Genomic DNA, 23,638 nt, shown 5'->3' with positions numbered 1-23,638 from the left:
GGGCTCCTGGGTGGCTCAGTCGGTTAAGCATCCAACTCTTGGTTTCAGCTCAGGTCATGATCTCATGGTTTCATGAGTTTGAGCCCTGCATTGGGCTCTGTGGTGACAGCACAGAAACTGCTTGGGATTCTCTCTCTCCCTCTCTCTCTGCTTCTCCCCTGTTCACACCTTCTCTGTCTCTCTCAAAAATAAGTAAACTTTTAGAAAGAAAGAAAGAAAGAAAGAAAGAAAGAAAGAAAGAAAGAAAGAAAGAAAGAGAGAGAGAGAGAGAGAGAAAGAAAGAAAGAAAGAAAGAAAGAAAAGAAAGAAAGAAAGAAAGAAAGAAAGAAAGAAAGAAAAAGACCGACCACACTGGAGTACCAAAGAAAGAAGAGCTCCCAATGGAAGAGATGCTGGTAAGGCAAATAGAAACAATGTCAACACAGTGCTCCAGAATCCAAGGAGTGTTTTAAAAAGAGAAAACTGAACCAACATTTATCCCACTTGTGCTCAATTTTATACCTATAACTTCATTAGGTAAAAGTAAACTCCCTCCTCAAAAGCCAATTTCCAAGTAAGTCAAAATACCACTACCACCTGTAGCATTGTCATTTAAAAATGTTAATGCTAGGATTCTAGCAACATTATAGTATCACTTTTAAAAGCATAAGAAACTCCACAATATGCATTCAAATAACATGTTTTTTAATGAGATGAAGTGCATCCATTTTATTTCAAAAGATGAGTCATGTGAGAATGATTCAAGATAGCATCTATCACATGCAGACCCTATCAGGCATATAAAAAGGCATAAAAAGTCTTACTCTGGGTATTCTAGCAGATTTAGGTGAAGTGAAATAAAATTTCTAGGTTCCCCAACAAAGGCTTATTTACACTGAATTTCACCATAGTGGGCCCAGTCTCCTTCTAGAACAGCTCCTGGTAATTTTAATAGGCTTTCCCTGATCACTCTGATCTCCCCTGTTTTTAAGCATCAAAAGCTTAAGTTATTATAATTTCAATTTATTTTTGTTAATTATTATTAATTTCATAAGATAGAGTAAAATGATAAGGTAGTATGAAAAGATAAAATTTAGCATAAAATGATATACCTGGACTGTAAGAAACAAAAGATTAATGTTTTTATCATCTATTCAGGACATTAAATTTGAGGGAAAAAGTACTGATGGCCTTAAAGTTCTATTTCCCTATTCTTCTTAAATTGTACTTTCTTGGGGTGCCTAGGTGGCTCAGTTGGTTAAGTGTCCTACTTTTGATTTCATCTCAGATCATGATCTCATGGTTTGTGGGTTCAAGTCCCATATCAGGCTCTGTGCTGACAGCTCAGAACCTGGAGCCTGCTTCAGATTCTGTGTGTGTGTCTCTCTCTGCTCCTCCCCTGATGCTCTGTCTCACTCACTCTCAAAAATAAATACACATTTAAAAAAAATTTTAAGTGTACTTTCTTTAGTTTCTTAATTTTTATTCACTCTTACAAAGTGAACTGAACACCCAAATGCTCAATCTTGATGAATAAGAAATGAGCTATATGGTGAGTGAAACTTTTTCATTGTTGTTGATCACTCCCAGAATTTAAAAAATTTTAAATAGAATTCTTTTTAGCCAATTGCAAATGTCTGTGTTTCTTCAGTCACTGAACTGCAAAGAGATAAATCCGAAGAAAGTGGTATCCTACTTTTTTGCACCAAGCGTCACCTTTCAGTAGCCCCAACTCAAAACCAAATTTTCCCAAGAAATCTGAGCAACACTTCTCTTTAGAAGAAAAGGAAAATCTGGGGGCACCTGGGTGGCTCACGATTGAGCATCCTCCTCTTGATTTTGGTTCAGGTCATGATCCCAGGGTTGTGGGATTGAGCCCATGTCTGGCTCCAAGTTAGCATGGTTGAGATTTGTTTTCTTCCTTTCTCTCTCTCTTTCCCTCTCTCTCTCTCTCTCTCTCTCTCTCTGCTTCTGCTCCCCTCCTCTACTTGCTCTCTGTCTCTAGAATAATTTAAAAAAAACTTTTAAATAAATAAAGAATAAAAGACAAATCTAATATTTATAACTAGAAAAAAAAGCAAACTTGTTTTGTTTTCAGTTAGCTAGACATAGAAAAAATCCTTGTTTCTTCTTAGATGCCTGACAGGTTGAAAACTAGTTCAGTAAAACAGACATATAAGAAAGAGCAAATGCCATTACTTTCTCATATCTTGACAAAACAATGGGATTTTCTCCACCAAAAATATGGCTTAAGTATGCTGAGCAAGGTGATTTTGTTGACAATGCTACCAGTTATCCTATTCAAAACATGCCTTACTTGCCTGAGTACTTTAACATAGTTTAAAATCTATGCACTTTTTGTTGTTGTTGTTGTTGTTGTTGTTGTTGTTGTTGTTGTTGTTACACAAAGGTTTTCTTTGCTTTCATGCACATCTGCCAGCAGTCTTTCTAACATATTTAAGAAACCCATAGCCATAATTCCAAAGACATTCTAGAAGCATATTTTCCATCTGCTTATTCTATCCAATATCAAAAAAGAGATACTAATGAAATATAAACTAATCACTTTAAGCAGCTCCTTTGTAAAACATAATAATCTTTCCAATAATCATATTAATTTCTACCCTAAAATCTGTATGTGTTAATTTTTAATAAATTTTTAAAGGAATACCTTCATGATAATGCTTTTTACTGGCATACCTAGTTTATCAAGCAACTTTTTTGCTAACCTGCTAAACAGTTGCAAAGAGTTTATTAATATTACCCCTTATCCTTGATCTGGTTTTTTTATTTCCATTCTATGAAACTATTATGTTCCAAGAAATACTAGAGTTTGAGCAATAATTCCGGTTAGAAGAAGTGAGGAAAAACAGGAAGATAAATTTTGTGGTCACGGCCTATATTTACACATCATTACAACATATTACAAGAAAATGTCAAAATGTTTATCGTTCTAGGGGCACCTGAGTGGCTCAGTCGGTTAAGCGTCACACTTTGGCTCAGGTCATGATCTCACCTTCTGTGAGTTCAAGGCCCCGCATCGGGCTCTGTGCTGACAGCTCAGCTCAGAGCCTGGAGCCTGCTTCAGATTCTGTGTCTCCCTCTCTCTGCTCCTCCCCTGCTTGTACTCTGTCTCTCTCTCTCAAAAAATAAACATTAAAAAAAAAGTTTAAAAAACGTTCATCATTCTAGACAGCAATAAGGAACAAAACTTTTCTCAATAGCAAACTTACAGCAGGATTTCTACTGCCTTTAGGCCATACTGAAATAAAAAAAATTATTCTTTAGCAATAACTCATAAATTGCCTAATAAGCCTGTTAATTTAATCATTATTAGCTGATTCAGCAAAGAAATCTTTATTGAGGGCATGTGATGTATCAACACTAGAATGAAACATCCTCAACATTACTGTCTTACCTGGGAGAAAGACAAATTATGACAATATGCATGATAAATAAAATAAGTGAAAAATCAATGAGGCACAAAATTAGGCCACAGAATGGAGAAATTACCTCTACCAACAACAAAGAAGTCTTCACAGAAGAGGAAATCACTCATCTCTTAATAATCAGGGTTTACAGGGCAGAAAAATAATAAACAATAAGTGCACTCATTGCAGAGAAAATACTATGTGCCATAACACATAACAGGAGATCACTATCACCTCCATGTATGGTGAGTTGGGTGAAACTGCAGGAGATAATGGTGAAGAAGGAAAGGCTGTATCAAGAAGATCTTCACAACACAAAATTAATTCATTAATTTAATAGACCTGTTTTAGAGATAGGAGGACTTAAAGGAATTTCATAAGAGGAATGATGATATATCATAGCGAAATTTTAGCTTGGATATGATCACAGCACCAGCCCCCTCCCCATTCATACAGAACTTACGCATGACTCACTGTCCTCCTCTCCATCATTACTCTTTGGGAGCTTAAGCATCAGAATGACTCAAATAACACCCTAAACTTTTGGACCTTTGAACTCGTCATCTCCAAAATTTTGCAACCTCAGCCACACAAGCCCAAAAACTACATTACCGATAACTGGGCTGCCTCTGATTTCTTAACTTCTCATTCCCTAAATAGAGCCACCAAGCACCCTGCTTTCCTCATCTAGTAGTATTTTTTCAGTCAATACTTTGACCACAAAACTCCAAATCTATGGACTTTCATAAGTTTTCACCATGTCACCATGTTCTTACCTTCACTTGTTTTCATGGCTAGTTTAAATTCCATGCTATGATGGCGAATATGATATGCCAATGACTGGGGCAGGAGGTGCTCCTATATTTGGATTACCATTATTTCTGGTTATGTCTGTGAGAATGTTTCCAGATGAGATTACTATTGGCATCAATAGATTACAAAACCATATGACCCTCCCCAATATAAGTGAGCATGATTTAGTCCATTTAGGGTCTGAATATTGAAAAACAAAAAAAGTGGCAAAAGGGAGAATTTAGTCTCTTAGCCTGACTGCTGAGCTGGAACACTGGTCTTTTTCTGACAGGTGATCTTGGCTGTCAGGCCTTTTGACTCAGACTAGAACTGCATTATTCATTTTTCTGGTTCTTTAGCTCACATTCAGCCTCCATAATCATGTGAGCCAATCCTCCATACATACATCTCTCTCTCTCTCTCTATGTATGTATGTATGTGTGTGTATATATATATATATATATATTTATATACACACATATCTGTAGGAGGAGATAATGTATGCGTATGTGTATGTGTGTGTATATGCATAAAATTTCCTATTGTTCTGTTTCTCTGCAGAACCTGACTAATCTAATGCATAAGGTTAATCATTATATCATTCTCTTTAAAACATCCCCCCTCTCCAATATTCCATCCATGCACAAACTAAACTTATGAGAGCCCAATTTTCTTACCTTTCCAAGGATGATTCTCAGCAGTTCAATGTTCTTTTATAAAATACAAATATACATTCATTATTTGCCTTTTAAAAACAACTATCTATTTAGCTTATCATAAGCCAGACACTGTCCTAGACCTGAGAGATAGAGAAATAAGCAAGACCAAAGTCATGTTCTGTTGGCTTTTTCATTCCAACAAATGAAATCGATTTGATTTCGCAGATGAAAAGTAAATACATAAAGCAATTTTAGTTAGTAATAAACATATAAAAATTCAAAGCAAGATAAGTAGTTAGAGAATACGAGGTGAAGCAAGTTGATTTTGGTCATCAAGGGAGGTCTCTCTGAAGAGGAGAAATTAGAGCTAAGAATTAAATAAAGTAGGAACAGGGGATTCTGGGAAGATGGTGGCATAGGAGGACGCTGGGCTCATGCGCCACCTGCTGATCATTTAGATTCCACCTACACCTGCCTGAATAACCCAGAAAACCACCAGAGGACTAGCAGAACAGAGTCTCCGGAGCCAAGCGCAGAGGAGAGGCCCACGGAAGAGGGTAGGAAGGGCGGAGACGCAGTGCGCGCTCCACGGACTGGCTGGAGGGAGCCCGGCGGAGGGGCGGCCCGCCGGCCAAGCAGACCCCCCGAGTTTGGCTTGCAAAAGCGGAGGGGCCGGACGGAGTGTGTTCCGACAGCAAGAGGGACTTGACATCTGGAAGGTTATAAGCTAACAGCTCTGCTCGGAGAACGGGAGGGCTGGAGGACAACAGGAAGGAGAGTTGTTGAGCCCCGGACCACAGAACTCAGCTTGGCAGGGAACAAAGGCGCTCACCAGCGTCATCTCCCTCGCCCATCCCCCAGCCAAAATCCCAAAGGGAACCGGTTCCTGCCAGGGAATTTGCTTGCACCACGCAAACACCCAAAGCTGTGCTTCTGCGGATCCATCCCTCCGGTGGGTCTGACTCCCTCCTGGTGCTGCAGGGTCCCTCCCGAAGTGGATCTCCGAAGGAAAAGCGAGCTGAGCCTGCCCTCCTGCCCCTGTGCACCTTGCCCATCCACCCCAGCTAATACGCCAGATCCCCAGCACCACAAGCCTGGCAGTGTGCAAGTAGCCCAGACAGGCCATCCCCTCCACAGTGAATCCCACCCCTAGCAGAGGGGAAGAGAAGGCACACACCAGTCTGACTATGGCCCCAGCGGTGGGCTGGGGGCAGCCATCAGGGCTGACTGCGGCCCCTCCCACCAACGCAAGTTATTCAAGACAGCACAGGGGAAGTGCCCCAAAGTCCCGCACCACGCCAGGGACTATCCAAAATGACAAAATCAAAGAATTCTCCTCAGAAAAAGGTCCAGGAAATAACAACAGCAAACGAACTGATCAAAAATGATTTAAACAATATAACAGAAAGTCAATTTAGAATAATAGTCATAAAATTAATCACTGGGCTTGAAAACAGTATAAAGGACAGCAGAGAATCTCTTGCTACAGAGATCAAGGGACTAAGGAACAGCCAGGAGGAGCTAAAAAATGCTATCAACGAGCTGCAAAATAAAATGCTCGGATTGAAGAGGCAGAGGAGAGAATAGGTGAACTAGAAGATAAAATTATGGAAAAAGAAGAAGCTGAGAAAAAGAGAGATAAAAAAATCCAGGAGTATGAGGGGAAAATTAGAGAACTAAGTGACGCACTAAAGAGAAATAATCTACGCCTAATTGGTATTCCAGAGGAGGAAGAGAGAGGGAAAAGTGCTGAAGGTGTACTTGAAGAAATAATAGCTGAGAACTTCCCGGATCTGGGGAAGGAAAAAGGCATTGAAATCCAAGAGGCACAGAGAATTCCCTTCAGACATAACTTGATTCGATCTTCTGGCACGACATATCATAGTGAAACTGGCAAAATACAAGGATAAAGAGAAAATTCTGAAAGCAGTTAGGGATAAACGTGCTCTAACATATAAAGGGAGACCTATAAGACTCGTGACCGATCTCTCTACTGAAACTTGGCAGGCCAGAAAGGAATGGCAGGAGATCTTCAATGTGATGAACAGAAAAAATATGTGGCCGAGAATCCTTTATCCAGCAAATCTGTCATTTAGAATAGAAGGAGAGATAAAGGTCTTCCCAAACAAACAAAAACTGAAGGAATTCGTCACCACTAAACCAGCCCTACAAGAGATCCTAAGGGGGATCTTGTGAGACAAAGTACCAGAGACATCGCTACAAGCATGAAACCTACGGACATCACAATGACTCTAAACCCATATCTTTCTATAATAACACTGAATGTAAATGGACTAAATGAGCCACCCAAAAGACATAGGGTATCAGAATGGATAAAAAAAAAAAACAAAAAAAAAACATCTATTTGCTGTCTACAAGAGACTCATTTTAGACCTGAGGACACCTTCAGATTGAGAGTGAGGAGATGGAGAACTATTTATCATGCCACTGGAGTCAAAAGAAAGCTGGAGTAGCCATACTTATATCAGACAAACTAGACTTTAAATTAAAGGCTATAGCAAGAGATGAAGAAGGGCATTATATAATAATCACAGGGTCTATCCATCAGAAAGAGCTAACAATTATAAATGTCTATGTGCCGAATACAGGAGCCCCCAAATGTATAAAACAATTACTCACAAACATAAACAACCTTATTGATAAGAATGTGGTAATTGCAGGGGATTGTAACACTCCACTCACAGAAATGGATAGATCATCTAGACACATGGTCAATAAAGAAACAAGGGCCCTGAATGATACACTGGATCAGATGGACTTGACAGATATATTTAGAACTCTGCATCCCAAAGCTACAGAATATACTTTCTTCTCGAGTGCATATGGAACATTCTCCAAGATAGATCACATACTGGGTCACAAAACAGCCCTTCATAAGTATACAAGAATTGAAATCATACCATGCATAGTTTCAGACCACAATGCTATGAAGCTTGAAATCAACCACAGGAAAAAGTCTGGAAAACCTCCAAAAGCACGGAGGTTAAAGAACACCCTACTAAAGAATGAATGGGTCAACCAGGCAATTAGAGAAGAAATTTAAAAATATATGAAAACAAATGAAAATGAAAATACAACAATCCAAATGCTTTGGGATGCAGCGAAGGCAGTCCTGAGAGGAAAATACATTGCAATCCAGGCCTATCTCAAGAAACAAGAAAAATCCCAAATACAAAATCTAACAGCACACCTAAAGGAAATAGAAGCAGAACAGCCAAGGCAGCCGAAATCCAGCAGAAGAGAAATAATACAGATCAGAGTAGAAATAAACAATATAGAATCTAAAAAAACTGTAGAGCAGATCAACGAAACCAAGAGTTGGTTTTTTGAAAAAATAAACAAAATTGATAAACCTCTAGCCAGGCTTCTCAAAGAGAAAAGGGAGATGACCCAAATAGATAAAATCATGAATGAAAATGGAATTATTACAACAAATCCCTCAGAAATACAAGCAATTATCAGGGAATACTATGAAAAACTATATGCCAACAAACTGGACAACCTGGAAGCAATGGACGAATTCCTAAACACCCACATGCTTCCAAAACTCAATCAGGAGGAATAGAAAGCTTGAACAGAACCATAACCAGTGAAGAAATTGAATCAGTCATCAAAAATCTCCCAACAAATAAGAGTCCAGGACCAGATGGCTTCCCAGGGGAGTTCTACTAGACGTTTCAAGCAGAGATAATACCTATCCTTCTCAAGCTATTCCAAGAAATAGAAAGGGAAGGAAAACTTCCAGATTCATTCTATGAAGCCAGTATTACTTTGATTCCTAAATTAGACAGAGACCCAGTAAAAAAAGAGAACTACAGGCCAATGTCCCTGATGAATATGGATGCAAAAATTCTCAATAAGATACTAGCAAATCGAATTCAACAGCATATAAAAAGAATCATTCACCATGATCAAGTGGGATTCATTCCTGGGATGCAGGGCTGGTTCAACATTTGCAAATCAATCAACGTGATACATTACATTAATAAAAGAAAAGATAAGAACCATATGATCCTGTCAATCGATGCAGAAAAGGCCTTTGACAAAATTCAGCAACATTTCTTAATAAAAACCCTTGAGAAAGTCGGGATAGAAGGAACATACTTAAAGATCATAAAAGCCATTTATGAAAAGCCCACAGCTAACATCATCCTCAATGGGGAAAAACTGAGAGCTTTTTCCCTGAGATCAGGAACACAACAGGGATGTCCACTGTCACCGCTGCTGTTTAATATAGTGCTGGAAGTTCTAGCATCAGCAATCAGACAACAAAAGGAAATCAAAGGCATCAAAATTGGCAAAGATGAAGTCAAGCTTTCGCTTTTTGCAGATGACATGATATTATACGTGGAAAATCTGATAGACTCCACCAGAAGTCTGCTAGAACTGATACCTGAATTCAGCAAAGTTGCAGGTTACAAAATCAATGTACAGAAATCAGTTGCATTCTTATACACTAATAATGAAGCAACAGAAAGACAAATAAAGAAACTGATCCCATTTACAATTGCACCAAGAAGCATAAAATACCTAGGAATAAATCTAACCAAAGATGTAAAAGATATGTATGCTGAAAACTATAGAAAGGTTATGAAGGAAATTGAAGAAGATATAAAGAAATGGAAAAACATTCCGTGCTCATGGATTGGAAGAATAAACATTGTCAAAATGTCAATACTACCCAAAGCTATCTACACATTCAATGCAATCCCAATCAACATTGCACCAGCAATCTTCTCGAAACTAGAACAAGCAATCCTAAAATTCATATGGAACCACAAAAGGCCCCACATAGCCAAAGTAATTTTGAAGAAGACCAAAGCAGGAGGCATCACAATCCCAGACTTTAGCCTCTACTACAAAGCTGTCATCATCAAGACAGCATGGTATTGGCACAAAAACAGACACATAGACCAATGGAATAGAACAGAAACCCCAGAACTAGACCCACAAACGTATGGCCAACTCATCTTTGACAAAGCAGGAAAGAACATCCAATGGAAAAAAGACACTCTCTTTAACAAATGGTGCTGGGAGAACTGGACAGCAACATGCAGAAGGTTGAAAGTAGACCACTTTCTCACACCATTCACAAAAATAAACTCAAAATGGATAAAGGACCTGAATGTGAGACAGGAAACCATCAAAACCCTAGAGGAGAAAGCAGGAAAAGACCTCTCTGACCTCAGCCGTAGCAATTTCTTACTTGACACATCCCCAAAGGCAAGGGAATTAAAAGCAAAAATGAACTACTGGGACCTTATGAAGATAAAAAGCTTCTGCACAGCAAAGGAAACAACCAACAAAACTAAAAGACAACAGACGGAATGGGAAAAGATATTTGCAAATGACATATTGGACAAAGGGCTAGTATCAAAATCTATAAAGAGCTCACCAAACTCCACACCCAAAAAACAAATAACCCAGTGAAGAAATGGGCAGAAAACATGAATAGACTCTTCTCTAAAGAAGACATCCATATGGCCAACAGGCACATGAAAAGATGTTCAACGTTGCTCCTTATCAGGGAAATACAAATCAAAACCACACTCAGATATCACCTGACGCCAGTCAGAGTGGCCAAAACGAACAAATCAGGAGACTATAGATGCTGGAGAGGATGTGGAGGAATGGGATCCCTCTCGCACTGTTAGTGGTAATGAAAATTGGTACAACCACTCTGGAAAACAGTGTGGAGGTTCCTCAAAAAATTAAAAATAGACCTACCCTATGACCCAGCAATAGCACTGCTAGGAATTTACCCAAGGGATACAGGAGTACTGATGCATAGGGGCACTTGTACCCCAATGTTTATAGCAGCACTTTCAACAATAGCCAAATTATGGAAAGAGCCTAAATGTCCATCAACTGATGAATGGATAAAAAAATTGTGGTTTATATACAAAATGGAGTACTACTTGGCAATGAGAAAGAATGAAATATGGCCCTTTGTAGCAACATGGATGGAACTGGAGAGTGTTATGCTAAGTGAAATAAGCCATACAGAGAAGGACAGATATCATATGGTTTCACTCTTATGTGGATCCTGAGAAACTTAACAGAAACCCATGGGGGAGGGGAAGGAAAAAAAAAAAAAGAGGTTAGAGTGGAAGAGAGCCAAAGCATAAGAGACTCAAAAACTGAGAACAAACTGAGGGTTGATGGGGGTGGGAGGGAGGGAAGGGTGGGTGATGGATAATGAAGAGGGCACCTTTTGAGATGAGCACTGGGTGTTGTATGGAAACCAATTTGACAATAAACTTCATATATTGGAAAAATAAAAATAAATAAAGTACAGAACAAACACTATGAAGAGCAGAGTTAGCCCTGAAATATGTCCTGCCTTACTCAGTTTGTAAGACATGGTTCTCCAATGGCCTAAACCAGTGAAGATCCCTGTGACTTCTCTGATCCGGTTTTCTTTTGCTTTCTTCTTGGATTACTCTGGTGTAGCCACACAGGCCTACTTGACCAGCACTGGATGGGCATGCTGCCATGTTGGAGACTGCATAGTAGCTGTTTCCTACATTTAGAACACCTTTCCCCAGACATTTGTGTGGACTCCCTCAAAGAAGCCTACTTAAAACAATCCCTTGCACATAATAAGTGCTATATGAGCATTAGGTATTGCTAGTTTAATAGGGAAGTTTAGCCTTGACTTTTTAAGGAGCTCCCAACCCTCTTCTTGGCAATGGAGGCAAGAAGAAAAGAATCCTTTTGACCACATACTTCTGCATTAAAAACTAAAATAAACAAGTGCTTTACTAACAAAACACATCTGTGGTATGCTTTTAATCTGAAGAGCATAATTTTGAAGCCTCTTGTCTAAGGGCTTTGCCTTTGGGAAGCCATGATCATTCATACAATTTCTGCTTTGTACCACACCATATCGCTCCTGTAAGGCAAGTGAACATAGTGTCTATTTGCTGTTTGAAGGGGAGTTATGGGAAAGGAGAAACTACAGGAATAAAACAGTGAAAAAGTAGAAATAGTTTACTATCTCAAAATACTATTCTGCCATCATAGACTTTATAAATTCTTTCATGTACCAAAGGATTATCCCAGAAGTTCTTTGAAACTTTGGTGTATCAGTAATAGACAGGTAAAAGGTTTGGGCATTTCATCAGGAATTTTAACTTTGTGCTCCACACTGTTATTTAATAATGGTGCAGTTACAATAGTGCTTCTTAAACTTAATGTACAATGACTCACCTGGAGATTTTGTTAAAAAGCTGATATTGATTAAGTACTTTGGGGGTGGTGCCCAGTGTTCTGCATTTCTAACACATCCTCAGGATGCTAATGTTGGTCCTGGGAACTTAATACAAGCTTAGTTTGGATATGTCTTCCTTTTTTTTTTTAAGTTTATTTATTTTGAGAGGGAGAGAGAGAGCATGAGCATGGGAGGGGCAGAGAGAGAGAGGGAAACAGAGAATCCCAAGCAGGTTCCACACTGTCAGCACAGAGCCCAATGCAGGACTCAAACTCACAAACTGTGAGATCATGACCTGAGCCAAAATCAAGAGTTGGACGCTTAACCGACTGAGCCACCCAGGTGCCCCATTATTTTTTAAGTTTGTTTATTTATTTTCAGAGAGAGAGGGAGAGAAAGGGAGAGAATCCCAAGCAGGCTCCAAACTGTCAGCACAGAGCCCAATGTGGGGCTTAAGCTCACAAACCATGAGATGATGACTCGAGCAGACACCAAGAGTCAGATGCTTAACTGAGTGACCCAGACACTCCTTGATATGTCTTTCTTAATGGAATACATACATAATTGCTCTATATAACATACCTTGATGTATGCAAGCCAAAACTTATTTCAAAGAATTAGAAAATTAAAAGTTGAATAATTTGCACCGGGTTTACTCAGAATCAGCAGTACAACACATCTATAATTTTAGATAGTCCTCAATATTGCACACTACATGATTCAATTCAAAGTTTTCAACACACAGAACTGGAATTTGGGTTGTATACTTTTTATTTATTTTACCTTTTTTTTTTACTTTTTAAAGAAAATGTTTAGTTGAATATTTTTAAGAAAAGGGGTTTTAATCTTTTCTTATGTAAAAGTACATTAGTGAGAGAAAATATGTCCTCTCTCTCACATACACATACAACAATGGATACAATTAACATAGTCTTGTTAACAAACAAGACTTATTGAATTACAGTCTTAGTAAAATTTTAACTAGACGGCATAACCTGGTGTTAGAAAGAAACAAACATAGGAAAGGACTTACCACTTTACACAGCAACTATTATTGCTGAACCTATCACCTCAGTGTGGAATACAGGATAACATTTTTTTTTCATTAAAAACAAGGATTATATAAATTCCATTGTGGAAACTCTAAGTTAATGAAAGCAAATAGTTTCTTTTGTGAAGTATATGATCAAATAGAGAAACCATGCCCTCTGCCAACACGCCTTTTACTGCCATGGCCAAAGAGAAAGTGCATTCACTAAATATTTTCTTGGAATACAGCTCCCACCCAGGGTGACAAGTATTATAATTTTTATTTACATAAAAAAAAAAGAAATAATTGTAGCAGTTTGTGTCTATCTTACTGCAATTCCTCATAAGCAGAAGAAATAAACAGCTTCATACCAGCTAAAAATTAGACCTGGTTAAAAGTTTGAGAGAAGTTGATTTCTTTGCTGTTTACTTAAATCTTGCTAAAAATAGAAATATTGTAAATTATACATTTTTAAAGTTATACCTGTCCAACAGATTTCTTCTGGCCATTTCGAAATTTCTCACCATTCTCCAAGCTCCATGCAGTTTTAGGATTAGTAGAATTTGACATTTTTTTTTTTGTAAGGAATGTCTGGGATACCCCAATTCTTTGTCCACCTGTTTTATTCCTCTTAGTATTCTAGACTCAAGTTAAGAACCATCCTTCCAGTTAAGTTTTCTGTATTGCTTGTTTATACTTCAGCTGATATTTTCTCCTTCCTGTGGTCACATTGGCATTTTATATGTATTTCATACAGCATCTGTATCACTGTATTAAAATAGCTTGTTTACACCTTGTCTCTAGTAACCACCCAGCTTCGCTAAGGCATTCACTGAGACAGCCCAGATATCTCTCATACCTACAAAACTACCAGACTACAATACAGACCTACCAAGGTGGTTGATGGTTTGGGTAAAGGACTAGATGAATGAACAATACATTTCCTCCTCAATGTATGGACTTTAAAAGCACTTAAAATATGACCACATCTAAGTTAAAAATATCATCTGTATTATACCATATAATCCTCATCACATTTTTAAGAAGAAGGAGTAATTATTAACTCCACCCACGTAATATGGAAACTGAGACTCAAAAGGTTAATTAAAGTGTCCAAAGTCACATAAATAGTAAACTATGACACTAAAATTTGAAATCAGACCTCTTGGATTGTATACACTATGATAGTAAGGGGTGGAAAATTTAAATAGGATATTTTCAGAGGGAAAATTCTGACTCACACTGAGATGTATCAGACAACTCTGAGCCTGTGAGATTCCTAAAAACCACTATCTACAAGAATGCTTCAGACCCTGTCACTTATCCTATATATTTTAACTCTGAGCTGACCTTGGAACTTTGTTTTCACATGGATGAGCATTTCTAACTTTGGCCACACTGTATTACTTCATACTCTAAAAACGAGGTTGCAGTTTTTTTCTGTAGGTTCTAGAAAATTCACAAACCACCAATTTGCCTCCACTTTTGAATTCATAATACACAATGAGGCCAAGGAGGAGCAAGAAATGGAGGAAAAATATAATAACAATATAATTTCACTGCATTTCATGCTTTCTTGTTATACTTTTATGTTAGAAATGTCTTTGTAACTTGGTGAACTTCAGCTAGCAGATGATCAGCACATTCACTTAATAAAAAGAGACTGAATAAAATTAGTTATTAAAAAAAGTACCACATACAAAATACATATTACTATTCATACCATTTCATTACATAACATGCCAACAAAGAAAATTGAATAAAAGGAGAAAATATACCATGGACTTGCTATTTTTATTTGTTTTGTATGTGTTATAGCCTATTAGAAGTTTTGAATAACTAACAATAATCCTATTTATACAAACTGGATTTTCAGTCAACAAAAAATGATAGAACACAATTCAGCTTAACATGACTTTAAGCAAGACTAAAGTGTATGAAAAGAGTACAGAAATCAGTTATGTATGGCTTCAGGTTCCACATTATTAACGAAAGAGCTATTGATTATCCAGAATAAAGGACACAACAGCCAGTCAGTAGCACTTTCGGTTACTTTTCCAGAAGTGGCAATGGGTTTTATTAAGCCTTTCAAACTCATCCATATGGTTCTTTAATAAAAATATAAGCAACAATGACAATTCCATGTCTTTTTCACATGTACCATGACTGCTTCTTCTCTTCTCTCTAGAGAAGATGGGTCACTAGTTTCATCTTATACCACAACTTACAGGAAGACAAACATTTACAAACCAAGTTTAAAAATATGGTTCTGCTTCCCCTTAGCCATGGTTCATAAAACTGATCAAATTTCTTATGATTAACAGCACGTATTACAGAGCTCTATATATCATGGGCCCAGAAAGAACCCAGAAGAGACAAAATGTATCATATCTAACTTTGAAAAATATGACCACAGTAAAATTGAGTGAATGGACACAAACTCCATGATTAGGCAAAATCAACCAGGAAGAGCTCAGTGGCTAGACTTGCACACAGTATAGGTGTACCTCCTTGAATCCACCCATTGACTTCATTGTTTCTTGTGCCTCTGCTCTGTATTTGCAAAAGTCAGTGAGGATCAAGCACATACTCTCAGCATTGAGCTTTTCTGTGAACTTGGTCATGATCTTTGTCTTATTAATGAAGTATTCTAAACAATTGAAAATGAATGTTTGGAATTGTTCAGGTAATTAGAAAAATGTCTTCATTCCAAAAACAAGTGCAGGAAGAAAGAGGAGCCTTCAAACTCATGTTTTCTGGAAACTCCACATTTTTAAATAGAATTTTACACAGAAAATAAAAAACACAATAACCTGGCATATTTACAGTATTTTGTAAGAATTTAATGGTGGTGGGCTTTAGTAAGGACTCCCATTCAGGCTTTATTACTTTAATAAAACAACTTTAGTACATTTACTATTCTACAGCAGTACTTTATTATGAGTTACCGAAAGTAAACTGCCCTTGTCAAAATAAATAAAGTACATCTCAGGATTCCACATTCCTGATTTTATAATGTTGCCTTTTAATGTTCATTGCTACTCATTTGCACAATTTAGTTATCTCTTGGGAATTTTCAAGTCATTAGTATGAATTAGTGCAGTATTAAGTATAAAATGACAGATACTTCTAAGAATTTTAAAAGAAATGCACTCAGAAGCACAGATTAATGGAAGTAATGTATCTCCTACATTTACAGCTCCCACAATGAAAGCAGATGGACCACAAATACACTTTTTCTAAGTAGTCATTTTTAGTGGCAAAACTGCCAACACAGCAATATTCTAAGTCCATTTCTCCAACACAAACTCACAGAAAAACTCAACATGGTATAGCATAGAGAATCCTGAAGAGACATTGGATAGAAGTCTTGGTCGTGCCCTGACATTGTCTAAATGACTCCATGCATGATGTGGTTCCTTCATCTGTTCCCAAATGGTGCCTTCCACAATGTGCATACTCAGGAGTCCAGAATATCTGGCAATGTCTAGGGAGTTGATAAAGTACTTTGTAGTTTACATAGCTCTTTCCTATACGTATTATTTTATTTTTGCAGAATGGCATCATCCCATGCAACAAGAAGGGGAAACTACAGCACTTCCAAGAAGTTTATTAGCCATGTTTCTAGCAAGTGCCAGAATCAGTACCAGAACCTACATATTCTAAGTCCTCATGGATCTGAGGAGGAAGCAACCTTAGCCCATTATGCCACAGAGATTTCATGTATTAAAAAGACTGGGGTCAGAGTTGACCAAGGTTCCTTAAGACTTTACTAATGCACACCCCTTCTGAAGTAATACATCCTCCACACCAATCCAATAAATTTCTTGCCTAATCTTTAAGTACACTGGTTGTTTTTTTATGAGAAACAACTGAGCTAGTTTGTTTGTTGTTGTTGTTGTTGTTGTTGTTGTTGTTTATCTGTTTTAATGCTCTTGCTAACTCTTGGAAAGCATCACTGATAAGGTCTCTTTGGAGAGGCTATAATCCCCAAATGAAATCCATGGTAAATACTAAAATAAATACTAAGTTTTTAATATAAAACTTATATAAAAATACTAAGTTTTTAATATAGTCATTATTTACCTTAGCTTAAACTAAAGAACTTGGAATTATGTAACAGCCAAGAAGTTGTTGAACCTATATTTATGTGGCATCCAGTACATGATGAGTGCTGTAAGCCTAAAATAAGAGAGTAGATATAAAATGGGAAGTTTTAAATTAAATTTGACTACAAACATTAAATATGAAAGTAATTACTATCTTATTTTTGTTATTATTCTTTAACCAGAGTATCTATACTGTTCCCTCCTTTAGGATTCCTTACTCCATTATCAACCCATGCTCCACTTTTTTGCCTAAAGAACTGCTCATATGGCTTAAGCCCCAGCTAATATATCAGCCATCCAGTGTGGCTTTCCTGGACAATTAAAACAAATTTTGTTAACTCCTCTTCTGTGATAACCCACTTTAATCATATTTCTGTTTCAAAATTTCCTAGTTTTATTATAATTACTTTGCATGTTTGTCCCAGCCTTCACTCTGAGTTTCTTATGTCAAGAACCTGTTTAGTGGTCATTATGTATTTGTCTAGGTATATAGGTATGTATTGACTTTTTGACTGATTTATGGGTAGGGTATACCTAGCACCTGCAACAGAGCCTCTGTAAGAGTCTGGAATGAAGGAATACATAAGGGGAGATGATAGAAAATATTTGAAATCTGATGACTACAAAAGTCAGTAAGTCCATGCAATGAAACTGAGCACTTTATAGTCCATATAGAACTTGCTATAGTGGCAGGTGTAAAAACAGAATTTTAAAGAGGACAATAGGCAAAAGCATTTGTATCTTTCCATGGCAATATAAAATGAATAGAGATAAATTAATGATTATCATAGTCCATCAAAAGGTACTGCTTTTCCCCTTCAAATTATCTCTTATCTCCTCTTGACATAGTCGAATGAATTCACTAATTAATACTAATGAACAGAAATCCTTAGGTAAATCATTCACTTCCCTTTGAAAGGAGGCTAAATTAACATTAAGATGGGTCAAAGTCAGGCCCAGAATCTTCAAAAGTGACTGTTTAATTGAGTGGATTTAACTTATCTTCCCATGATAATTGATAGCAAAAGCATGCATTTAATTGGAAATCCCCATGAAATAAAGCAAGACATACTGAAACTCTGTTCCATATTTTTTTTTCAGGAATCACTTATCTTTTAAGAAAAATGAAGTTACTGATATATTTAGCAATTAATTTTCAGCTGTCATATAATTTAAATCTTTGACAAGAAAAATTGGATAACTTTGATGTTTGACTTCTAAAATTAACAAATGATGCTGGATTTATGCTAGAGTTAAACTGCTCACTGTAAATATACAGACTATTTACCCTGAATAATTAGTAACACAGAAGGTTACAAGATGAGATTCCAAAGCAGCATCTTTAGATTTTAAGGTCATTATCCCAATGTAGAGCTGAAAAATGTTTGTAAGTATCTCATCAGGTCAGAAGGTCAATAAACTCTAGTAAAAAGGTATAGAGAGAATGAAAAAAATTCCTAAGAGACATGATAAAATAAGAAACACAAATTTACCTTTGATTTTGACTCTTTATTTAAAAGGAAAGAACATGAAAACTGGAGGATAAAATCTACTCTGAGAGTATTATGGGGCTCATATTACAGAACAGTGATGGCTGACATGGGTATTCGGACAGGCTGCAGCCACAGGACATGAAGGGATAGAGGAGGCAGCATTGCTGGAAGTGAGCATAGGAAGGCCTGATAAGCAAAAGAACAAGTGATTTGTATATACTCAAAGATAGACTTCTGGACTCATTTTCTTCTTTCACTTACTAGTTCAAGTTATATGACTCACAAAACCTGTTTTCTTAACTGAAGAATATGAATATCAACCAAACTTAAAGAATTTATTTTTACTGGTCAGGGATTCCTGGAACAAGAGAAACCACTTCATGTGTTCTAAGCATGAAAGATTTGATACAAAGAATGAGAGAACTACCCACAAATTTGAAGAGTTGGGGAGTGAAGGTCAGAGAAGCCACCCTGATGATCTCAGCCTGGAGCACTGATATGCATTAGCTGCTCCGACTCCTGCAAATATATGGAAGCTCCCATTGACTTTTTCTTTCTGCAGCAGTGAGAGGGTAGTCCCCAGGAACTGGCCAGGAAGCCCATATCAATCAGTGTCTCATCTGCACAGCATCTGTCTGACACTGCTTTCTGAGAATAATGGCCTCGCCTTCCTTCTGCTTTCCTAGTGAAATAAAAATGCTTCTTATTGGCATAGGCCAACCGGCAACATACAGGGAGAGGGATTCTAAAAATGGAGGCTTTGGCTTTTCTGTATGTCAAAGGAAATTTTAGAAAGAAATGGTGATGATTTGGAGCGCCTGCGTGGCTCAGTGGGTTAAGCGTCAGACTTTGGCTCGGGTCATGATCTCGTGGTTTGTGAGCTGGAGCCCTGTGTTAGGCTCTGTGCTGACACTCAGAGCCTGGAGCCTGCTTCAAATTCTGCTTCCCCCTCTCTCTGCCCCACCCTGCTCATGCTCTGTGTCTTTCTGTCTCTCGATAATAAATAAACATTAAAAAATTTTTTTAGAAAGTGGTGATGGTTCAACTACTCAACATAGATGGAAATAAGATTAAATTGATTTATGTATAATAAGAGTACAATAAGTAGTGGTACCATCATCATCATCATCATCATCATCTTTATAGGCCAGAAAAAAACTATTGGACAACACTGACTGTCAAAGAGAGACTATGTCTTAGTATTCGGCTCCAGGCACCAAGAGTCCTTTCCAAAAAACAGAGTTTGGTGGTCTTTCAAGGAAAAAAAAATTAATGAGGAGGTTTTTCTCCATACTTTTTATTATTTCTCAAAATGTTTTTTGGTGGACCCGTATAACTTAGACAAGGAGAAGTTAACATTATTTTAGGGAGAAAAAGGAAAGTGGAGAATGAAGGGAGGGAAGGAGGAAGAGAGTAAAGTGTGAAAGAAACTTGGATTTTAGCTGTTATGTTCCTGGGACTCAGTTCAAGCCCAAAGTTTTTCCTCCTTGTTTTAGGTTACTCATAACTGATGTGGAAAAGCACCCATTGTGTCTTTAATTAGTGAGGAACATGACAATGAGAAGGAAAGTTTTAGCAGCTAGGAAACAGAATCAAGCACAAGGAAATAAATAATCTAATTGGTAAAAGTAATCACGGACAATTCAGCAAATTCAGCAGTTTGACACTACACATGTCTAAAGTGCAGCCAATTATAATACAGAGAAAATATAATGTATTTACACAGCAATATAAAAGCTCATCATGAAAAAAAAAAAAAACCTGAAATATTATTGAGCCTCTCTGTTATACACAACTCTGCTGAAGAAGTTAGGACAATGAGAGCCAGGGGCAGGAGATGGAGCCAGTGACAGATAACAGTAAAAATAAGCTCATGTCACGTGCCTCCTGACTGGCACAGGCAAAAGTCAAGACTAGGATGCAGTATCTGAAATCAGGACTCAAGAGTGGTTCTCTCTGAGACAAAGTCAAATAAAGTAAGAGAGTAAGTACAAGCTTCTTTGAAAGAGAGCTAGAAACAAGGGGAAACAAAAAGAAAGTGACTGGAAATGTTCCTAGAGTTCCATGAGCCATAAAGCTGTACATACATACACTCTGTGGAGTTAGTCACTGGGAGGGTGGTCATCAATCAGTATGGTCACACTGGAAGACTCCCTCAGGGCAAGTTAAGAGGAAAAATAAAGACCTAAATAGTGCCATATATCAAGCCCATGAATCTGGGAACAGGATGGGAAAAGATGCATTTATGGTACAAATTAATCCAAACGATCAAGAGGGCAAATGTTTTCCACATGAACGCTATGTGTCATAAAGTACCCTGTGACCATGCATAAAATAGTGGCACATTTTGCCAGAAAGGTCATCTTGTTTACTCTTACTCCAGCCTTTTTCCTTTATCTGTTTAAAATATATCCATATAGGTTTGCAGCATGCCAATATATTCAAGACTATATTCAATACAAAGACATTTTGTTCACTTCTGTTCTCAGGCCCTTTGAGGAACATTAAAGTGCTTTTTTCCTAACACATCCTGATACATTCTCACAATGGACTAAACTGGCATTAAGAACGTCAATGTGTTGTAACATCTAAGAGATTAGAAAAAACTTCTGAACATTCATTGAACAATGATTCAAGAGGTACCTTTAATGTTCTAGTTGCACTCTTGGTTACTGGCTATGCAGTGGATTTAAGCTACTCTCCTAAACAAACAATGCCAACTTCCCATTGCTTTCAGAGTATAAATACCACACTGTGGCTTTCAAATTCTTCTACACCATGTCCCCAATTTATCTTTCAGACACATATTCAAATATAAACGTCAAATAGCACATTCTTCATGAACATTTTCATATTTCTCCTAAACTGAATGTGGTCCTTCCTTACATAAAATATCTTTCCTTCTCTTTTATATAACATCGTGTCTTGTTTCCAGTTAAATGCCTTTTTGTAAGAAGCTCACATCAAACCTTAGTGGATAACAAGAGTAACTTATTGTTTTTCCTGTTTCTGAACCGTGTCTAGGAGGTTCCTTTGCTGAATTTGCCTGTTCTCATTTATATAACTGTGCTCACGTGGAAGGTGAGCTCAGCAGGAAGGTCCCAAATGGCCTTACTTATGTCTGGTAGTTTGTACTGCTACCAAAAGGTAAACCATTTTTTTTCCTTCAAGACGTCCCTCCATCTTTCTGCAGGCTAGACTGACTTAGTAATATTATGGCCTCAGAGCAGCATTCCAAGGTGACAAAAAGGACACTGCAAGATATCTTGAGGCCTAGGCTCTGGAGATCACACATTTTTATCACATTTTATCAGCCACATTTTTTTAGAAACAGCAAGTCACAAAGCCACCTGTGATTCAATGAATGGTAAAAGAGACTATTTCTTGATTGGAGAAACTAAAAAGGACTTCTAGCCTGACTAAATCTATCACAATCCATCCTCTGGTTGTATAATTACTTATAATCCTCCCCTATATAAAATACTTTTATTTGTTCTCAAGACCCCTATAAGTATTACGTGTAGCTTACTGACCTCAAAGTCCATTCCTGAATTATCTGCATTTTTCCCCGAGATCTGTAAGCTAAGATGAAGGCTATGTACCACTACTGCCTCCCCCAAACATCCATCCATTCATCTAGCAAACATTGGTAAAATGGAGACAGAATAACCTCAATAAAAATACTGCGAACACATAACCTCAATGTGAATGGGAACACATGGAATTTACTGATGCAGCATAATTCTGAAATCTAGCCTGTCACTTACTGCTATTTGCTGTAACTCTGAAAATTAGGGAATATTATTTGATCATGGCCCCTATGAACTCCCTAAGACTGGTTCTTTAATCCATTTTTCTCCAAAGTTCTTGGTGCCTTCTCTGCATTCCTGGTTCTTCTAAGATGCTTTTCTTTTCTACAGCCTATGTAATTAAGTAGTTATTATGGCCTGCTTGCTGCTTTCCAAAGACCTCTTTTCTTTTTTAAATGACTTAACTCCTAAAGGGTAAATCCAAGTTGGTAGTCTCCTTACCAATTCAACACCAATGTTCTTGAATAGCAATCCTAGAATCTTCTATTTTTAAAAAAATTGGCTTTCAAATAAAACAGTTTCTTCTGTAGTTCATCTATAATTTCCCATACCAAATCCTAAATAGCTATGAAAATATAATTGGCACCTTCAGGATCTGTCTAGAGATCCCCTTAGTCAAAACTCAAAAGGTATTTAGTACAATAGCTATCTTTTGAATTATAAGTGATAGTTTTGACAACTGTTCAGCCACTTGTGACATAGATCATTCTTTCTCCAGCTTCCAACTGTTCCTTTATTTCCTTTCTAGCCTCTCCTGGGAGTCTCCTTGCCTCTATCCATCACCCAGTCCCAAATATTAAACCTATTTAGGGTTCTGTTGCAGCCTTACTTGTATCCAGCTCATGTCTGGCAGTTTGTGCTTTCCATCCACTGGGGCACCTTGGTTCTTTGTCTTGTGGCATCTCATCCTCTAATAGGTAATGCCAGCTTCCTTACATGATAACCTCAGGGCAGCATTCTAAGAGCAGAAAGGCGGAACCCACGCAATATCACTTCCATGTCATTCATCACAGAAAATCACAGGGCAAATGTCCATTCAAAAATTGAAGAAATCTAAATTTTGTTGAGGATTTTTGCACCTATGTTCATTAGAGATATTGGCCTATAGCTTTCTCTATTATGTAGTGTCTTTATCTGGTTTTTGTTGTCAGGATAATGCTGGCCTCACAGAATGAATTTTAAATCTTTCCCTTCTTTTCTATTATTTGGAAAGGTTTGAGAAGAATAGGTATTAACTCATCTTTAGGTGCTTGATAGAATTCACCTGTAAGGCCATCTGGTCTGGACTCTTGTTTGTTGGGAGTTTTTTGATTACTGATTT

General features: G+C 37.5%; 1 long non-coding RNA gene across 3 annotated transcripts in view; it reads left to right on the top strand.

Moving 5' to 3' along the window:
- LOC122231491 overlaps positions 1 to 23,638 on the top strand; it is a 43,039-nt gene that overhangs the window by 15,375 nt on the left and 4,026 nt on the right. The window contains exon 4 of one of the 3 annotated variants that reach the window (XR_006208746.1): positions 21,752 to 21,874. The exons of 1 other annotated variant lie outside the window; for it this stretch is intronic. This is a non-coding gene — a long non-coding RNA (uncharacterized LOC122231491). Of the gene's footprint in view, positions 1 to 16,681; positions 16,922 to 21,751; positions 21,875 to 23,638 lie in introns of those variants that run through there. One more of the 3 variants, XR_006208745.1, reaches the window with a different exon arrangement.

Source organism: Panthera tigris, chromosome A1 (assembly GCF_018350195.1).
Source record: "Panthera tigris isolate Pti1 chromosome A1, P.tigris_Pti1_mat1.1, whole genome shotgun sequence".
NCBI lineage: Eukaryota > Metazoa > Chordata > Mammalia > Carnivora > Felidae > Panthera > Panthera tigris.
Note: the sequence above shows the minus strand (reverse complement) of the source record. Positions and strands in the feature narration are given on the sequence as shown.